This window comes from Muntiacus reevesi, chromosome 3, assembly GCF_963930625.1.
Source record: "Muntiacus reevesi chromosome 3, mMunRee1.1, whole genome shotgun sequence".
Lineage (NCBI taxonomy): Eukaryota > Metazoa > Chordata > Mammalia > Artiodactyla > Cervidae > Muntiacus > Muntiacus reevesi.
Genome location: NC_089251.1, coordinates 99,813,935 through 99,834,318, shown reverse-complemented (window position 1 = coordinate 99,834,318; position 20,384 = coordinate 99,813,935). Strand labels below are relative to the sequence as shown.

The following is a 20,384-nucleotide window of genomic DNA, read 5'->3' as shown; positions in this document are numbered from 1 at the left end:
AGATAGGACCATGCCCGTTTAAGGATTTTTTTATATGAGCCATTTTAAAGTCTTTATTGAATCGGTCACAATATTGCTTCTGTTTTATGTTTCGATTTTTTGGCCACAAGACATGTGGGATCTTGGCTCCCTGACCAGGGATCAAACCTGCACCCCTGCATTGGAAGATGAGGTCTTAACGCCTGGACCACAGGGAAGTCCCAAACTGTACCCTTTATAGGGCTTCCCTGGTGGCTCAGATGGTAAAGAATCTGCCTGCAATGTGGAAGACCTGGATTCAATCCCTGGGTTGGGGAGATCTCCTGGAGGAGGGCATGGCAACCCACTCCAGTATTCTTGCCTGGTGAATTCCCTGGACAGAGGAGCCTGGCGGGCTGCAGTCTCAGGTCGCAGAGTTGGACAGGACTGAGTGAGTAAGCACACAGCATGCCCTTTATAAACTTCATCATCACCTCTGAGAGTCAGATGAACAACCAAACATAAAAAGCATGTAACCAACTGCACTCCTTGAGTAGAGCACTGTGAGGTGGAAGCAGGACCACTGGACCTCCTGCCCTTTCACTGGCACCTTTCTCTAGATCTCGCTTTCTCTGTCTCTCCTGGTCACTGCCTGTCTTGCTTTCTGCCAGCATCCTGAGGAGGCGCTCTTGGTTCTTCACAGTTCATTTTTTTTTTCTTCCAACTGTTGGTCCAACCAGAAAACAATTCTGCCTTTTACAACCATAATTGGGAGGCAACACAGTCTGAATCACCATCTTAAAACTATGATAAACACCTTCATCCAGTCAGAAAACCAGCACAATGACAGGAACCGAAAACCACACCCATGTGTTCCCCTCCCATCGCTCAGCCCTCGCCCGTCAACTCTTTTAAATCTTGGTTTAGCATCCCTTTACTTTCACTCTATAGAGTTCCTCACCTATCCAGGTATGTCTGAAGAGTGTGTGCTCAGTTGCTAAGCTGTGTCTGACTCTCTGTGACCCCGGGACTGCAGCCCGCCGGGTTTCCCTGCCCCTGGGATTTTCCAGGCCAGGGTACTGGAGGCGGTTGTTGTCTCCTCCTGCAGTGGTCTAAAGAGCACATTGCTAGCACAATTTATGCTAACTTTATTTTAAAAAGCGGGGTGGGAATCAGTACTCCAACGTTCATAGTACCAGTATTCATAGCAGCCTAGACAGCAAAGCAACCAAAGTGTCCATCAACAGATGAACAGATAAGAAGATGTGGTGCACACACATATGGATACCTGTGGATGGATTTGGAAATTATCATACTAAGGGAAGTGAGTCAAGAAGAGAAAGACAAATATCATGGGATATCACTTATTTGTGAAATCTAAAAAAAAAAAAAAACCACAAATTAACTTATTTACAAAACAGACTCACAGATACAGAAAACAAGTTTATGGTGCCAAAAAAGAAAAGGGATAGGGAAAGGATAAGTTAGACGTTTGGGATTAGCAGATACAAACCACTATATACAAAATACATAAACAGCAAGGTGCTACTATACAGCACAGGGAACTATATTCAATCTCTTGTAATAAACCGTTATGAAAAAGAATATATATATATATTACCTTGCTGCACACCAGTAACGAACACAACACTGCCAATCAACTCTACTCCAATAAGAAAAAAAACCCTCGTCTTTAGCAAGTTTGACACAATCTCACTGTCCATTCTCACTATACTGTGCCGTCTATCGGTCACAGGTTTGTCCCTTTAAACAACATCCCCCTTGTTCCTCCTCCTACCAGTCCCTGGTAGCCACAATTCTATTCTGTTTTTATGAGTTCACAGCTTTTTAAAATTTCATGCAGAAGAGGAGTTTAGTTTTCTAATCAGCCTAAAGTCACATACTTTAGGAGGAGACCAGCTCACCGCCCATCCTTTCAGGCACCCAGGCTTACCACCTGTCCTTCATTCTCTATACACGCATCCTCAGGGACTAACCCTGATCAGAACAAAACACTAACGCTAGCCTGCCCTGGAACGGAAGGTTCTCTCTGATTAAGAAAGTCTGGGCCCAAGAACCCTGCTTGTGTACAAACCAGTATTTACTCATATCGCTCACTTCACTCCTGTTTTGAAGAAACACCCAAGGATGACTAGACATTTAACAAAATCCTCAAACACAAAAAACAGAGGTCAAAGTACAAAGGGGGAAAAAAAGGAACTCAAAAACAGAGACAAGGCAGAAAATAGGAAAAAACACCTCAAAACTTACCATCAAGTATCCCCAGGAAACAAGAGACTTGGCAACCAGAAAACAAGAACAGATGCTACAGAAAAGGAACAAGGAGCTCGGAGAGACTGAGAATTACGGCAGTGGCCATTCAAAATGACTCAAGAGAAGCTGGAAGACAAAGTTGACAAAGTCTTCCAGGAAAAAAAAAATGAAAAGGCAAAGAGATGAAAAACAAGAAGAAAAGATTAGGAAAATAGAAGACAAGCCCCGGAGGTCTGACATCTGAATCAGAGTTCAGATGAGAGAGGAGTGCAAACAGTTGAAGAACACTGGCTTCCAGATTAAAAGAGCCCATGGCATGCCCCCAGCAATGAAAGAGAAAGAGACCAGCATCGAGTCACAACACAGGAAAATTCCATAAAGCCAGTGCTAAAAACAAAGTCCTAGAAACTTCCAGGTGGGAGGAAGAAAATCAAGTCATACCTTTACATGCTAAAATGCCACGGTGCAGAAGGCGTCAGGTTCCTTAATGACAACGTTGGATATTTAAAGGTGTGATGCCTTCACAATCCTGGGGGAAATTTTATTCCCAGTCTAGAATTCTACACCTACACGATTATTCAGCCAATTTTGAGAGTAAATATATTCAGATGTGACGACCTCAAAAAGTTAATCTGTTATCCTTTCTCAAGAAGCTATTCCATGAGACACTGTCCTGGTTCTCTACGGCTATGGTAATAATGTACCCCAAACTTACTGGCTTAAAACAATTCAATATCACTCTACCTCCTACTCTTTCCATCAGGAACTTGGACACACAGGATCAAGTGTTAATAGAGAGGCACGTGTGCTCCTCACAGGTCTGGGGTGCCAGCTTAGATGATCTGAACAGCTGGGAGCTGGAGCAGTCAGGAATGGCCAGCATCTCTCTACGGGGCATCTCTTCAAGGACTAGCTTGGGCTTCCCCACAGCATGGCAGACACAGGCTAGTACAGAACTTTCCACACAGAAGCCAGGGCCTCGGGAGACAGAAGCAGAAGGTACCGCTCAGTCACTCAGCTCTGAGCCCAGACACTGGCACCCTGTCACTCCAACCACATCCGTGGGTCAAAGCAGTCCCAGGGGACACAAAAGCACCCCTCTCCACAGGAGTGCCGTTAAAGAACCTGTGGCCGCCTCTAATCCTCCACAAAGAGCAACGTAGAAAGAGCAAGCCTGGGAAAACAGAGACTGGACTATAGAGGAGAGGCAGAGGAAAGCCCCCAGGGGACGGGAAGACGACGGTAGAGCCAGTCCAGACTGAAGCCCCAGAGGGAGACCTCCTGGATGGGCCTGCCCACAGGGAGGGAAGGGAACGGCAGATGCGTAGCGGCTTTGGCCACACCGTTGTTTTGTTCATGTTTAGTTGCTCACCACCTGTCCAGCTCTTTGCGACCCCATAGACTGTAGCTCACCAGACTCCTTTGTCAGTGGGCGTCTCCAGGCAAGAATACTGGGGTGGGTTGCCATTTCTTTCTCCAAGGGGATCGTCCCACCCTAGGGATGGAGCCTGCATCTCCTGCAAGTCTCCTGCACTGCAGACAGCTTCTTCACCACTCAGCCACCAGGGAAGCCCTTGACCAAACTGAGAGGACTGTAACTCTTTTGTCTAGAAGTGCGCAGGCCCGTGAATGACAATTTTATACAAAACTAAGCAAATGAATAAAGGTAGAAATTGTTATCCCAAGAGATCACCAAAAGTTGTCAAAGAAAGGAATTGAAATATGTTATGCCATGGGGCATGGCAGGGAATAACACATGTAGTCACAGCAGTGTGAACCCTGGATAGCAATTTAAGTAAAAATGGGGATGCACTGGTTTGTGGGAATAAGGAAATAAAGTGGGCAGTCATGGGAATCTTCATTTTCTATACTACTAAGTCACTACATGGGCTTCCCTGCCGGCTCAGACAGTGAAGACTCTGCCTGCAGTGCAGGAGACCGGGTTTAATCCCTGGGTCAGGAAGATCCCTTGGAGAAGAGAACCCACTCCAGTATTCTTGCCTGGGAAATCCCATGGACAGAGGAGTCTGATGGGTTACAGTCCTTGGGCTTGCAAAGAGTCAGACACGACTGAGTGACTCTCACACACACACAAGTCACTATGTAATCAAGAAGTAGCTCTGTTTATGAATGTTTTAAAGGAAAATAGAAGTAAATGCCATAAGAATCCCCTGAAAGACTTGAAAGTGTTTGCCAATGAGAAAAGGGAATGAGGGCTGAAGGGGGTGGAATATGGGCAGATATTTTTCACTCCAAACCTCATAGTGTCTTTGTTGTATTAGGTGGGTTCATATATTGTATTATGAAAATAAAAATAAATTTTAAAAGAGAAAGCTGTAGAACACATAGTATGATTCTGTTTATCCAAGAAAATGTTCACATGTATATGTGAACTCACAGGAAAATAGGAAAAGTAGGGAAAAAACAAATGCTACAACACACTAAAGTATTCATTCAAAGTGGCTGGAGGACCAAATGCCCATCAACATATGAATGGACAAACAAAATGTGAGGCATCCATCTAATGAAGTGTTGCTGTTGTTGTTCAGTTGCTCAGTCGTGTCCGACTCTGCAACCCCACAGACTGCAGCACGCCAGGCTTCCCTGTCCCTCACTATCTCCCTGAGTTTGCTCAAACTCATGTCCATCGAGTCAGTAATGCCATCCAACCATCTCATCCCCTGTAGCCCCCTTCTCCTCTTGCCCTCAGTCTTACCCAGTGCAAAGAAAGAGAGGACAACAACAGAATGGGAATGACTAGAGATCTCCTCAAAAATATTGGAGATGCCAAGGGAGCATTTCACGCAAAGATGGGCACAGGAAAAGATGATGGAGTGTCAAGTTCAGTCGCTCAGTCATGTCCCACTCTCTGCGACCCCTTGGATCACAGCACGCCAGGCCTCCCTGTCCATCACCAATGCCCGGAGTCCATCAAGTCAGTGATGCCATTCAGCCATCTCATCCTCTGTCGTCCCCTTCTCCTCCTGCCCTCAATCTTTCCCAGCATCAGGGTCTTTTCCAATCAGCTCTTCACATCGGGTGGCCAAAGTACTGGAGTTTCAGCTTCAGCATCAGTCCTTCCAATGAACACCCAGGACTGACCTCCTTTAGGATGGACTAGCTGGATCTCCTTGCAGTCCAAAGGACTCTCAAGAGTCTTCTCCAATACCACAGTTCAAAAGCATCAATTCTTCGGCACTTGGCTTTCTTTATAGTCCAACTCTCACATCCATACATGACCACTGGAAAAACCATAGCCTTGACTAGATGGACCTTTGTTGGCAAAGTAATGTCTCTGCTTTTTAATATGCTGTCCAAATTGGTCTTAACTTTCCTTCCAAGGAGTAAAGTCAAAGTGAAGTCGCTGAGTCTTGTCCCACTCTTTGCGACCCCATGGACTGTAGCCTACCAAGCTCCTCCGTCCATGGGATTTTCCAGGCAATAATACTGGAGTGAGTTGCCATTTCCTTCTCCAGGGCATCTTCCCTACCCAGGGATTGAAACCAGGTCTCCCGCATTGTAGGCAGACACTTTACTGTCTGAGCCACCAGAGTTCAAGGAGTAAGCGTCTTTTAATTTCATGGCTGCAGTCACCATCTGTAGTGATTTTGGAGCCCAGAAAAATAAAGTCAGCCACTGTTTCCACTGTTTCCCCATCTATTTCCCATGAGGTGATGGGACCAGATGCCATGATCTTAGTTTTTTAAATGTTGAGTTTTAGGCCAACTTTTTCACTCTTCTCTTTCACTTTCCTCAAGAAGCTCTTTAGTTTTTCTTCACTTTCTGCCACAAGGATGGTGTCATCTGCATATCTGAGGTTGTTGATATTTCTCCCGGCAATCTTGATTCCAGCATGTGCTTCCTCCAGCCCAGCGTTTCTCATGATGTACTCTGCATATAAGTTAAATAAGCAGGATGGCAATATACAGCCCTGACGTACTCCTTTTCCTATTTGGAACCAGTCTGTTGTTCCATGTCCAGTTTTAATTGTTGCTTCTTGACCTGCACACAGGTTTCTCAAAAGGCAGATCAGGTGGTCTGGTATTCCCATCTCTTTCAGAATGTTCCACAGTTTATTGTGATTCACACAGTCAAAGGCTTTGGCATAGTCAATAAAGCAGAAATAGATGCTTTTCTGGAACCCTCTTGCTTTTTGGATGATCCAGGTTTTTATTATACAGCCTTAAAAAGGAGATTCTGTCACCTGTTGCAACATGAAGGAAACTTCAGGACATTCTGCTAGGTGAAAAAAGACAGACACAAAAGGACAAAAATTGTATGATCCCACTTATATGACATAACTAGAGTAGTTCAAATTAATAGAGACAGAAAATAGAATGGTGGTTGCCAGCGGCTGTGGGGAGGAAGGAAGAGGGAATTAATGTTTAATGGGTACAGAGTTTCAGACTGCGAGGATGCCAGAGTTCTGGAGATGGATGGTGGCGATGGCAGTACCGTGGATGTACTTAATGCCACTATATACTCAGTTCTAGTGAGGCAGGTGAGCCTGGAGCCTCTGACACAAAGGGAAGTCAAAAAGAGAAAAACAAATGTTGTATATTAACACACACATGTGGAATCTAGAAGAATGGTACTGATGAACCTATTTGCAGGCAGGGCAGCAATAGAGACACAGATACAGAGAAGAAATGCTGGACACGTAGGGGGAAGGAGAGGGTGGAGCGAATTCAGGGAGTAGCGCTGATAGATACACTGCGGTGTGTAAAACGATAGCGAGTGGGAAGCTGCTGTAAGCACAGGCGCTGGGCTGGATGCCCCGTGATTACCGTGGGGGTGGGGGGGAGGTTCAGGAATGGGGGGACATGTGTGTATGTATGACCGATTCGCATTGCTGTATGGCAGAAGCCAGAGAAATACTGTTGAGCAATCATCTTCCAATTAAAAATAAATAAATTTTTAAAACTTAAAAGTAAAAAAAGGTTAAAATGGTCAATTTTATTTTCTGTTTATTTCACCACAATAAAAATAAGTGGCTAGCTGCTGCTGCTGCTGCTAAGTCGCTTCAGTCGTGTCCGACTCTGTGCAGCCCACCAGGCTCCGCCGTCCCTGGGATTCCCCAGGCAAGAACACTAGAGTGGGCTGCCATTTCCTTCTCCAATGCATGAAAGTGAAAAGTGAAAATGAAGTCACTCAGTCGTGTCCGACTTTTCGTGACCCCATGGACTGCGGCTCACCAGGCTCCTCTGCCCATGGGATTTTCCAGGCAAGAGTACTGGAGTGGGGTACCATTGCCTTCTCTGAAGTGGCTGGCTACTATATATAAAATAGATAACTAATAAGGACCTTCTGTGTAACACAGAGAACCCTATTCAATACTCTGTAATGACCTATACGAGGAAAGAAGCTAAAACAAAGAGTTGATATATGTACAACTGATTCACTTTGCTGTACAATGGAAACTAACACAACCTTGCAAATCAACTCTACTCCAATAAAAATTTAAATAAATACACAAATTGTACACTTCAAAAAATAATAAGTGGCTGGGGACTTCCCTTGTGGTCCAGTAGTTTAGAATCCATCTGCTGATGCAGGGGACACAGGTTCGATCCCCAGACCAAGAAGATGCCACATGCCACAGAGCAACAAAGCCCGAGTACCACAACTACCGAAGCTCGTGTACCTAGAACCTATACTCTGCAACAAGAGAAGCCACCGCAATGAGAAGTTCACATGCCAAAATGAAGAGTAGCCCCTGCTCATGGCAACTAGAGAAAGCCCACATGCAGCAAGGAAGACCCAGCACAGCCAAAAATCAATAAATAGTAGTTTAAAAAAATAAGCGGTCGGGGTAGGGGACAGCTTGGGAAACTTTCAGGTTTTCCATATTATCTAACTCTCTGCAATGAGAAGGTCTTCACCATGTGCTTTAGTGCATAAATAAGGTTGGGGGGAAAACCAAATCTCTGCAAAGGTTAGGAAGAGAAATGTGCATTGCTCCAGGGAAGGAAAGAAAAGGCAGTGAAGAAAAAGAAGGGGGATAGGGAAGCAGCCAGGCTCAGCACAGCCAGGCCAGGGAGGGGAGCCCTGAGAACAGATAGTGGGGAGGTCCCGTGAGTCTAGAAACTTCTAGTGAGGCCTGTGAACCTTACAGGGCTTCCCAGGTGGTGCTAGTGGTAAAGAACTCACATGTCAATGCAAGAGACATAAGAGAGGAGGGTTCAATAGCTGGGTTGGGAAGATCCCCTGAAGGAGGGCATGGCAACCCACTCCAGTATTCTTGCCTTAAGAATCCCATGGACAGAGGAGCCTGGTGGGCTTATGGGGTCGCAAAGAGTTGGACAGGACTGAAACGACAGCACAGAAGCCTTAAATGTGCACTCACCAGCCTGGCCCCCAGGAGAGAGCCCCGATTTGCCAAGAAACAAACTCAAAAATGTTTGAAAAGCTTATCACATTTCAGATGGTGCTCTTTTTTCTTTATTTTATTTTTTTTTTTGAAGGGGACCATTTTAAAAGCCTTTATTGAATTTATTACATGATTACTTCTGTTTTCTGTTTTGGTTTTTGGCCACGAGGCATGTGGAATCTTAGCTCCCTGACTAGGGAAAGAGCCTGCACCCCTGCATTGGAAGGCGAGGTCTTAACCACTGTACCACCAGGGAAGTCCCGGAATGTTGTTTTTAAATATTCCCTGCAACCTCAGGAAGGAGCCTCAAGTGGCCCAGAATCTGCTGCTGCCCCAGCCAAGGGCATGCTGTCCTATGGACCTCGGGGCAGGTGGGACCCTTAGACATGGGGACATTCCCAGAGCCTGGGGGACCCGCCATCAGAGTGAGGACAGGGAGGACTCAGCCTGGCAGACTGGTCTTGGGGAGAGAGGGGGGAAGCTGGGCTGCACCCACACCACATCTGGCGCAGTACCCCAGAGGATGAATCCCTGCACAGAGGAGGGCAGTGGTGACGTGCTCAGAAAACTGCAAAACCAGGATTTGGGTTTTTTGGGGAAGCGAACTGTTTCCTGGGCTCTAATGTCCTGGGAGTGCCTGACATTGTACAAACTTCCTGCTGCACACACAGCACTCACACTCGTGAACCCCACCCCTCTAACACCCACTTGAATTTCAAGGGCCTGCAGACAGAGGACTGGCTACAGGAGGCCTCATATTGCATCTGTGAATCCATGTCTAGTGTTAGTCAGTCAGCCGTGTCCGACTCTTTGCCACCCCATGGACTGTGCAGCCCGCCAGGCTCCTCTGTCCATGGGATTCTCCAGGCAAGAATACTGGAGTGGGTTGCCATGCCCTCCTCCTGGGGATCTTTCCGCCCCTGGGATCGAACCTGGGTCTCCTGCATCACAGGCAGATTCTTTACCATCTGAGCCACCAGCGAGTTTTATTTCTGGCCTCTCATGGAGCCTTTTGCTGGGGCAGAAGGTTAAAAACATCAAGAAGTCAGGTCACTGTCTTCGAACACAGGATAAGATCAAATCTGATAGTACAAGGTGAACTTTCAAGCAGATACTAGGATCTTTAATCACTGGGGGCAAAAAAAAAAAAAAACAGTATGAAATTTAAGCTCCTATTACAACTCTGAAGTTATGAAGTCAATAACCAAGAACTGTAGAGAATGGAGAAGTGTTTGTTAGAGTAACGGGGTTTGGATCTTTTTCCCCCACTTTTTTTTTTTTTAGGTGTCATACCACAACCAGCATTAATGAAAAGTCACTCAACAGTTTCTCATTTAAGCCAGCAGCACAGATGTTATCCCCTTTCTGCAGATGGAAGCTCAGGAAGGTAAAATCTCACTTGATGACAATCACAAAAGTAATATGCTGCTGGCTGGCTTTCCAACTCCGGCCTGCCTTTCCCTCTGTCCCAAAGCAGACTGCACAGTTCACAGCAAAGAATCTTCTACTTGGCCCAAATCAGTGGTTTAGATGTTAGCATTCTTTCACATCACTTAAACTGCAGTAATTAAGTAAGAAAAGACAAAGAGATGACAGCCCAGGAACTAAACTGAAAAGACACAGGAAGACAGGAAAAGGGACGTTAAGGGCAGTGGTCCCCAACCTTTTGGGCACCAGGCACCGATTTCATGGAGGGTAATTTTTCCACACACCAAGGAGGGGGGATGGTTTTGAGATGATTTAAAGGCATTACATTTATTGTGCACTTTATCTCTATTATTAGTACATCAGCTCCACCTCAGGCATCAGATCCCGGAGGTTGGGGACCCCTGTATAAAGGGATGTGACAGTATCACTTAAAGCAGCAGGACCTCCTTGCCCTCTTAAAAATTCCTGAGGCCTCCACACAAGAACCTGCACATGGATGTTTATAGTAGCTTCACGCATAACTTCCAAAGCCTGGAAGCATCCAAGGTGGACTTCAGTAGGTGAATGGATAAATAAACTGGCTCATCCAGACAACAGAGCAGCATTCAGCACGAAGAAGAAATGAGCTCTCGGGCCAGGAAAAGACATGGAGAAAGTTTAAAGATGTATTACTAAGTGAAATAAGGCAATCTAAAAAGGCTACATACTGTATGATCCCAACTATATGATCCTAAAAAGGCAAAACTATGGAAACAGTGAAAAGATCAGTGGTTGCCAGGGGTGTGTGGTGAGGAGAGAAAAACCAAGTGCTGACAATTTTTAGGGCAGTGAAAATACTCTGAATGACACCATAATGATGGGGGCTGTGCTGCGCTCAGCTGTGTCTGACTCTTTTGCAACCCCATGGACTGTAGCCCCCCAGGTTCCTCTGTCCGTGGGATTTTCCAGTCAAGAATACTGGAGTGGGGTGCCATTTCCTCCTCCAGGGGATCTTCCCAATCTGGGATCGAACCCACATCTCTGCATTGGCAGGTGAATTCTTTACTACTGAGCTACCTGGGAAGCCCCTATAATGATGGGTACGTGTCATTAAACATTTGTTCAGATCCACAGAATGTACAACACCAAGAGTGAACTCTAACATAAACTGTAGTCTCTGAGTGACTATGATGTACCCACGTAGATTCATCTTTGGCTAAAAAAAAAGTCCATTCTGGTGAGTGATGTTGATAAGGGAAGAGGTTATGCCTGTGTGGGGACAGGAGGTATTAATATATGGGAAATTTCTGTATCTTCCTTTCAATTTTGCTATAAACCTAACACTGCTCTTTAAAATTGTCTTTTAAAAAATTATTGGGGTCCGCAAATATCTATGGGTATTTATCATATTAGAAATTATAAAAGAAAAAATGTTTATTTATTGAATCATTTGAATGTAACAATAATAAACTCATTAAACATTTACAAAAGAACTACACTTTTATTTAGAAAAGTGTCATTGTCCTGCATCTTTACAAGTCTTGCTAATGTCTACCTTGAAATAACTGGATGCTGCTCTCTGCTTCCACAGATATGTTGGGAAATTATACATCCTATAGTCTCTGGGAACTACCACTGTACCTTCGTGAGAAAATGAGAATGAAAAGGTCAGTAACTGCTTCATGTTATCACTAAAATAATTTCTAATTTGGAAAAGTCTTGGGTACCACCAGGAGTCCCTGGAGCCTGCTTTGAGAAGATAAAATAAAGCAGACAGTGGGAGAGGGGGAAGGACAAGGCCGGGAGACACGGGCACCCCCACCATCTCACGCCCGTCACCTCCCCTGAGCCCCGCGCCCCCACTAGTTACCCCCAGTGCAGAAAGCACCGCTGCCTTCCCAGGGGTGACACCCAAAGGCGGGGACTCAAGAACAGGTTAGGAAACAGGTTTAGAAGCTACCACTCTGGGCCGACCATCCCGTCCGCCGCTGCGGGGCGCACCCGTTCGTCCCTACTCTCCATCTAGAAGGGAGCGCGGTGGGCAGAGGACACCTCCTGAGGGCCACGAAGTCGCCTGCTCTGCTGCGTCCACAGGACTGGGGAGGACAGCCCATCTTCTGTCAGGTGGGGAGGGACCTGTGTTCGGGCGCAGCACACAGACCCCAGCTCGCCCTTCCCCGGGGTGCACCGCGCGGTACCCTCGGGGACACCTACCTGGGCCGGAAGAGCGGACAGCCGCCCAGGAGCCCGCGCAGCTCGTTTTTGAGGCTCCAGAACTCGCCGTCCAGGTAGCGGTGCAAGGATGAGTCCCCGAGCCCCAGGTCCGCCGGCTCCATCGCGCTGGCGGGCCTCTGGCGCATTTGTGGGGCCGCTGCCCGCGCGCCTCCTCCCGCACGCGGGCCGGAGCGCACGCCCTCTCCTCCCCACGCCGCCGGCCAGTCTCCTCCCTCCGCCGCCGCTGTCTCCTCCCTCCCGCGCGCTGGCCTGGGCACCCAGTGAAGCAAGAAGGGTCCGGGAGTCTGGACTCTAACAATGGTCTCCCCTCCCCGCCTTGCCCCGGGGCTTGGGTTCCTGCTGTCTGGGCCCTCAGCTCAGTTGTCTCTCCAGCCAGTGGCCCACGAGAACCCTAGTATCAGAACCCTAGAGGGGAGGTTGGTCTGTAGACACCGGGGCCTGGCTGCTCAGAGCTGAGGCATCTTACAGAGCGGACCTCCTTTATCAGCAGCCTCTCTGCGCCCAAGATCCAAGATGGCCTGGCCCGTGCTCTGGCCCCAGGTCAGCTGCAGCTTGACATTCCAGCGAACTTTTTAATATTACTGTAATCTGCGGGGTGGCCTGGGGCTACAGCGAAGCTGTGAGATGCAGACAGAACAATGAGCAAACATGAACTCATCTCCCAGATTCCTCCTCCTGTTGTTCTAATAAGTGACAAACATTTGTTCCTTGCCCCTAAGTCTCATTTACTTTACTGATTGATTCTCCTTTTAAGTATACAGGGAATGTTAGCTGTTTCCTTTCAAAGACCTCGGGGCTGGGGAGATGACTGCTGGGGGCTGTGCTGCAGTGGCCCTTGGGTCTCTGTCTGCTGTCATTAGGTTAATGAATATCATCTGTGTCTATTTCCTTCTTGTTGCTCAGTCCTAAGCCTTGTCCCACTCTTTCCAACCCCACTGACTGCAGCACGCCAGGCTTCCCTGTCCTTCACCATCTCCCGGAGTTTGCTCCAACTCATGTCCATTGAGTCGGTGATGCCATCCAACCATCTATCCTCTGCTACCCCTTTCTCCTCCTGCCCTTAATCTTTCCCAGCATTCGGGTCTTCTCCAGTGAGTCAGCTCTTCACATCAGGTGGCCAAAGTATTGGAGCCTCAGCTTCAGCATCAGTTCTTCCAGTGAATATTCAGGGTTGATTTCCTTTAGGATTGACTGGCTTGATCTCCTTGCTGTCCAGGAGGTTCTTAGCTCTGTATTTTCACGGTGCTTTGCAAGCCAAGGACTGTTCTGAGGCATGGAGCCCCCACGCCCCTCTTCTGCTGTGGATTCTGGAGCCTGGGCAGTCCCTGGGGTCTGCCTGGAGCTGACGGTCTCCCCCTTCCAGGGAGCCGCAGCCTGTGTTTGCTGGGAGGGTGTTGTCGGGGGGGCACCCCCAGTTGCACACGAGCCCTCGCTGTGAACCTGCTTCTGCCCAAAGGCCTGCCCTGGAGCCTGACCTGCCCCAACTTTGTCTGTGACTGATCTTGTGACTTTACATAAGAATCTTCATCTCTCTTAGTCTCAATTTCTTCATCTGAAACTTGTGGCTAATATGACCTACATTGTTTTAAAGACTATAATTATGTATAATGTTTGCCTCATATTAGGTGCTCTGTGATGGTCACTAGGTTCTGTGGGATTATTTAAATTGTGGATATATTCCACAATGACTCCAGAAAATCCGAATAGAATATTCATTGTAGATTTCTCAAAAAAAAAAAAACTCCCTCTCCTTATAAGGACACCAATCAATGGGTTGGGCCCCATCCTACTCCACTCTGACCTCATCTTAACCTGATTACATCTGCAAAAAATCCAGTTTTCCAATAAGGTTACATGAACTTTTGTGGAACACAATTCAATCCAGTGTGTGCATGTGTGCTAAGTCACTTCAACCATGGCTGAATCTTTGAGACCCTTTGGACTGTAGCCCACCAGGCTCCTCTGTCCATGGGATTCTCCAGGCAAGAATACAGAAGTAAGTAGCCATTCCCTTCTCTGGGGGATCTTCCCAATCCAGGGATCAAACCTGGCTCTCCTGCACACGGGACAGATTCTTTACTGTCTGAGCCACCTGGAAAGGCTCCCTTCCTTCAAGGCCATCAATAGGATGGAAGAAGTCAAAGAACATAGGCTAGATGGGCCAGTTACCTCTGGGCCAGCATCAGAAAACCTTCCCCAACGAGATGCCTGCTAGAGGAGTTAGGCATGTCCTGGAGAAAGAGGCTGGGCTCAGAACCAGAGTGCCCACAGCAGGGCCTCACAAGGGAAATGCAGGAATCCAGCAGCCCAGGCCTCTGAGAAGGGTGTCCAGTGACCCACAAAGGACCAGCATGACCTCCAGGTTTGTGCTCAAGGGCCATCCTACAGCCCTGGCTCTCCATAGAAGAGGGAGGCTGTGCTGGCTGCTGGCTTCACTTGGCGCTGCCCCTTGCCCCTCGGTCCTTGTAGGGGAGGCGGGCCCTCAGCCTGGACACTGAGAGAGCATTCTGCGTGGGCGGTGGCGGCAAGAACCCTTTAAACTCCTTCCACAGGTGAGTGACCAGGAGCGTCAATGACTTGCCCAAGGCAGAGGACTCAGGCCCCAGAGGACCCACCCCACATCACACTCCCCTGTAGGACTGGCCTGGGGGCTTCGGTGAACTTTCTAGAGGCAGCTTTCATGAGGGCCTGGGGCACGAACACTACAGCCCAGGGCTTAGGGTTCTGTGATGAGGCACTGACTGTTCTCAGGGAACTTTGGTGTGTTTGTAGAAATCAGAGAACCAGAAAAGAGAGCAGGGAGCACCCTGGAGTTTTCTCGGTCAGTCCTTTCTTTTCAGATGAGAAATCTGCAGGGCATGGCCTCTAATGACTCCATCTGACCACTGCACTGGGTTTCAGAAGGCAAATGGGGCAACTTAGGAAACTATAATGTTCCTTGTGTCTATGGATGTGAGAGTTGAACCGTAAAGAAGGCTGAGTGCCAAAAAACTGTTACTTTCAAACTGTGGTGCTGGAGAAGACTCTTGAGAGTCCCTTGTACAGCAAGGAGATCAAACCAGTCAATCCTAAAGGAAATCAGTCCTGAATATTCATTGGAAGGACTGATGCTGAAGTTGGAGCTCCAATACCTTGGTCACCTCATGTGAAGAGTTGACTTATTGGAAAAGACCCTAATGCTGGGAAAGATTGATGGCAGGAGGCTAAGCGGGCAACTGAGGGTGAAATGGTTGGATGGCATCATTGACTCCACAGACATGAGTCTGAGCACATTCCAGGAGATGGTGAAGGACAAGGAAGCCTCGCGTGCTGCAGCTTATGGGGTTGCAGAGTTGGACACAACTGAGAGACTGAAAACAGCAATGCTTCCCAGTACCCCCCAGTACTTTGAGAATCCCAGTAATGATACTAGCTCAGGTTTACCTAGCCTTGCCTTATAACATTGTTATAAGGTAGAGAGGCTATAAATGCTAGAGAAATTTTGAACTAATGCTCAGAGATGCAAGTATAATATTGTAAAAAGAAATTTGTCTGGGGACCTCCCTGGCAGTCCAGTGGTTAAGACTTTACACACTCAGTGAAGGGTACATGGATTGGATCTCTGGTTGGAGAACTAAGTTTCTGCATGACAGTGGGCATGACCAAAATAAATTTCAAAAAGTGAAAAGAAATTTAGTTGGTTTTTGACTGAGTTCCTGACACAGAGCCTTTAAAAACTCTGAGCATTTCTTAAGGGATCAGTGTCTTTGTTGTGCTATTGAATAATGCCTGCAGTGATTTTGGGGCTCAAGAAAATAAAATCTGTCACTGCTTCCGTTTTTTCCCCTCCTGTTTGCCATGAAGTGATGGGACTAGATGCCACTATCTTAGTTTTTTTGTACATTTCACTCTCCTCTTTCACCTTCATCAAGAGGCTCTTTTGTTCCTCTTTCTGCCATTGAGTAGGTATCATCTGCATATCTGAGGTTGTTGATATTTCTCTTGGCAATCTTGGTTCCATCCATTAGTACCAGTGCAGCCATTTATCAGAATGCAAAAATGAATTCATAAGATTCCCTCTAATAAGGGAAGAATAGGAAAGAGAAGGGAATAGGGCCTCTGGTCTCTAGAACCAGGCTGACATGTAAATAACATCTGGGCATCAGTTAGGTCCGTTATACAAATACCAGGATAGCACATAGGATTGAACATTCCATTAGAGATTCTTGGGGAGGCTGATGGCGGCAGAGAGCTGGGATTCCCATCCTTCTGGGCTGCAGTGATATGAAAGTCCATCCTGGATTTTGACCACACAAGGGATCTTCAGAAGTCACAAAACACCCTCAGATGAAAAACATTTCTAGAATAGGACTTTATTTTTTCCTTTCTTCATATTGACTTTATTCTTAAGGTTCTGTAGCCCCTTAAATCACTTGTCAGCTTTCTGTCACTACTTTAATTATAAATCTCTAATCTTATATGATGTTTTGGCAACACAGCTAATACTGCTATTATAAACTACTTTAAACTTCCCAGTGGAAGGAAGATACATGTGTATTTGTGATTGTTTGCCTGTGTCAAACAGGCAGAACCTAGAGAAGAATAATTGTTTTCTTTCTTTTTTCTTTTTAATCCTGGCTGCCCTGGGTCTTCGTTGCAGTACATGGGCTCTTTGCTGCAGCGCACGGGCTTTCTCCAGCGATGGTGCCCACGGCCGTCTCTCGTTGAGATGCATAAACTCTACAGCATTCAGGCTCACTAGTTGTGGCACCTGGGCTCAGTTGCTCCAAGGGGCATGGAATCTTAGTTCCCCTACCAGAGACGGAACCCGAGTCTCCTACATTGGGAGGCGGATTCTTTACCCCTGGACCACCAGGAGAGTCCTCGTTTTCCTTTTCTTAGCAGAGCAGTGACTGGTATCCTGGGACAGCCCAAGATATGAAGCAGAGGCTGCAGGAGAGTGGGTGTCAGAGGAACATGGTGAAGAGAAGGAGACAGTTTTCATTTTACAGATCAGGAAACTGACACCCAGATTCAGGGTTTAAGTCCCATTATCTGCTTCTTGGGCTTCCCAGGTGGCTCGCTGGGTAAAGAATCTGCCTGCAATGCAGATGAGACTCAGAAGACATGGGTTTCAATCCCTGGATTGGGAAGATCCGCTGGAGGAGGGCATGGAAACCTACTCCAGTATTCTTGCCAGGGTAATCCCATGGACAGAGGAGCCTGGTGGGTTACAGTCCATGGGGTTGCAAAGAGTCAGACACCACTTAGCGACTGAGCATACATAGCACATCTGCTTCTTGGGAAAGTCAAGTCCGGACTCATGTTCCCTGATGCAGTCTGGTTTTCCATCTCCAATAAGTTTGGAAGTTACTGTTTTGGAATAACACGTCACTGAAAGCCCAAATATGAATATTGCTTTATCAATTTCGAGAATCTATTAGTCATTTTACATAGATGGACATTTAATATTGAAATTAGCAGATAAACTACAGTTTTAGAGGAAGAGAGAGTTATAACTGCACATTTCTGCCTCAGAGGCAGGAAACACAGACCTTGACACGTGTGGACCCCCGGCTCCCACTCGGATCAGAACAAGCCTCCCTACCCACATTCTGGGGCGGGTCTGGGGAGGTAAGGTAACAGACCCACCAAGGCAACAGCAATGCCAAAAATTAAAGGGATGGCTAGATCAGTGAAGCAATGATTATTATTTAACAAACTTTCAGATATGCCATGGCGATCGCTACACTCTCAACACAAACCTGAGGAGAAGAGGGCAGAGGGAGAAGATGAAAGAAGAAAAGAGTTGGAGCAGATGGAATTTGAAATGCTGTCAGTGGCGTGAACTTCCAATTAGTGAGTTTTTTTAAAAAAACGAACAACATATTTGCCAGCTCTTCCGGATTTTCTGCTTATATTGATTTATGTAAATTTCCAGCATTTGGGGGTTTATAGATTTTCACCAAAGTAGCAGACTGTTTCTTCATCACACTCTTTGGAAGTTCTTCCTTTACTCCTGAAGTGTAGAGATAATGTGAAGCTCTTAGAAAAACATGGTCATTATAGACTTAGGAAACAGCACATGAGACTTGCCTCAACAAGCTCCTGAAGTCTTTGAACCAGGCCAGTTTCTACTTTCCTTCCAGGGTGCTCAGTCCTGTTACGTAGGAAGGTCAAACATCTGGTAAACCCTCCAACTCAGCACACCTCTACACAAGCAGCAGCCTCCCCAGCTTCAGCGGCCCATTTCTGTCAACTCTTCTAGGCCATCACATTATCCTTCTCTTCTTTTCCTTACATACTAAAGACGTCTTTGTGTTCTGAGAACACTCCCTCCTTGAGATCTGATTCCCTGTCTCACCTTCTTCCAGTCCCCCTGCCTCCAACGCCAGCTTAGCATCTGCAGATTACTGATCTTGGCCTCTGCTCCCCGCCTCTCCCTCCCTGTCCACCTAAAATCCTGATTTATTGGGAACTGGGTCGATTAACCTAATGGGGACATTATGATGAACACAAGTGTGTGGGAGGATCGTTATACCGGGTTGACCAAAAAGTTTGTTCAGGTTTTTCCATGTTATAGAAAATTCTGAATTTTGGCCAACCCAGCAATTTTCCTACAGAATAATAGGAGAGAGGGATGTCCATAATTAAGGAAAAAGAGAAGGCATTGAGTAAGCCAGGAAATTATCTCCAGAAACACGTGCGATTCTAATAATTGCTGACAACCCCAATGCTTACTACTGCTACCCTAGTCTGGCATCAGTGGGTCAGCGTGCCCTTTTAAAGGGGTGGTGTGGAAGAGGCATTCACAACACTCTACTCCAAAAACAAGCCTGGTGGGAGAGAAGCTCCTAGTGGTAGACATGAAGGAGGGCAGACAAGCTCTGTGGCTTCTAGCAAACGGGGTAGAGCTAAATATACCTACCATGAGGTCCTATGACCACAGTGCTGCTCATTCCCCAAAGGCCCAGTTTACTGTCAAGATCAAGTACAAAGGCCTTAATCTAGCATGTAAGATCAGACATCAAACTATCAAATTCGTCTTTCATAAACAATTTCCACTGCTCATTAACAGAAGTCCTTAGGGGTTATTTCCTTCAGTGATTTTTCTTTACACCAGGTATGATGTCCCCAGACTCCCCCCAGCCCAGATCCACCCCACCACGTTCAAGGCCCAAGTCAAGCCCTCCCTTCCCCAGGAAGCTTTCTCTGACAGACAGGCCCATGTCCCCTCCCTCCTCTAGACTCCCCTAGCAGAAATCATATGTGTATTAATTTAGCACTTAATCCTGCATTGGCAGCCAGATTCTTTACTAGCTGAGCCACCAAGGAAGACCCAAACATTCATTTAGCACTTAATATTTTTTATGTCTATACAGGCTTCCCAGGTGACTCAATGGTAAAGAATCTGCCTGCCAGTGCAGGAGACCCAGATCCAATCCTTGGGTCGGGAAGACCCCCTGGTGAAGGAAATGGCAACTTCAGGCAGTATTCTTGCCTGGAAAATCCCTTGAACAGAGGAGCTTGGCAGGCTACAGTCCACGGGGTTGCAAAGAGTCGGACATGACTTAGTAACTAAAAAACAACAATTTTTTATGTCTGTATCTCCATCTCCGAGATAATAGTTTCTTAAGGGCAGGATCTGAGTCAGATAAGTTTACAATTAAATCCAATAGCACCTAGTATATGAGAGATGCCTTATCAACATTTCCTGATTGGTGACTGAGGTGGAATCAGACACAGGTTAAAAACTTGAGTTAGTGAGAACAAAAATGTGCTAATTCCTGTGATAATCAGCAGAACCTAAACTTGTCTAAAGACTCCAGAGTGAGCACCCTCTGAGTTAACAACCCCACAAACTGGATACTTGTGTAATCCAAATCAATCAATTCCCTGAAAGAAATTCTGAACTCTGAGAGCATCGGGATTTCCAGAAGCTGCTGATTTTTTTTTTTTTAAAGATACTTAACTTAAGGGCCCTAAGACAGCAAAACATGCACACCGCTTCTCTAAAAGGAAGGTAATCACACGAATAGCTCTTTATATTTCACTTGCACTGCCAAGTGGCTCGTGAAAGAACCTGGAGAAGTAGAATGGGAAGTTATTAAAAGATCAAAGGGTTAGGTAAGGTTAAGTTGACGCTTCCAATTCAGTCTCA

General features: G+C 46.6%; 1 protein-coding gene across 1 annotated transcript in view; it reads right to left on the bottom strand.

Moving 5' to 3' along the window:
- The window catches only part of ACOXL (acyl-CoA oxidase like), a 346,768-nt gene extending 334,429 nt beyond the window's left edge, over positions 1–12,339 (bottom strand). Inside the window, exon 1 of the mRNA XM_065928874.1 lies at positions 12,224–12,339. The gene's annotated coding sequence lies outside the window, so the exon portion shown is untranslated. The remainder of the gene's footprint in view (positions 1–12,223) is intronic.
- Positions 12,340–20,384: the final 8,045 nt, after the last annotated feature.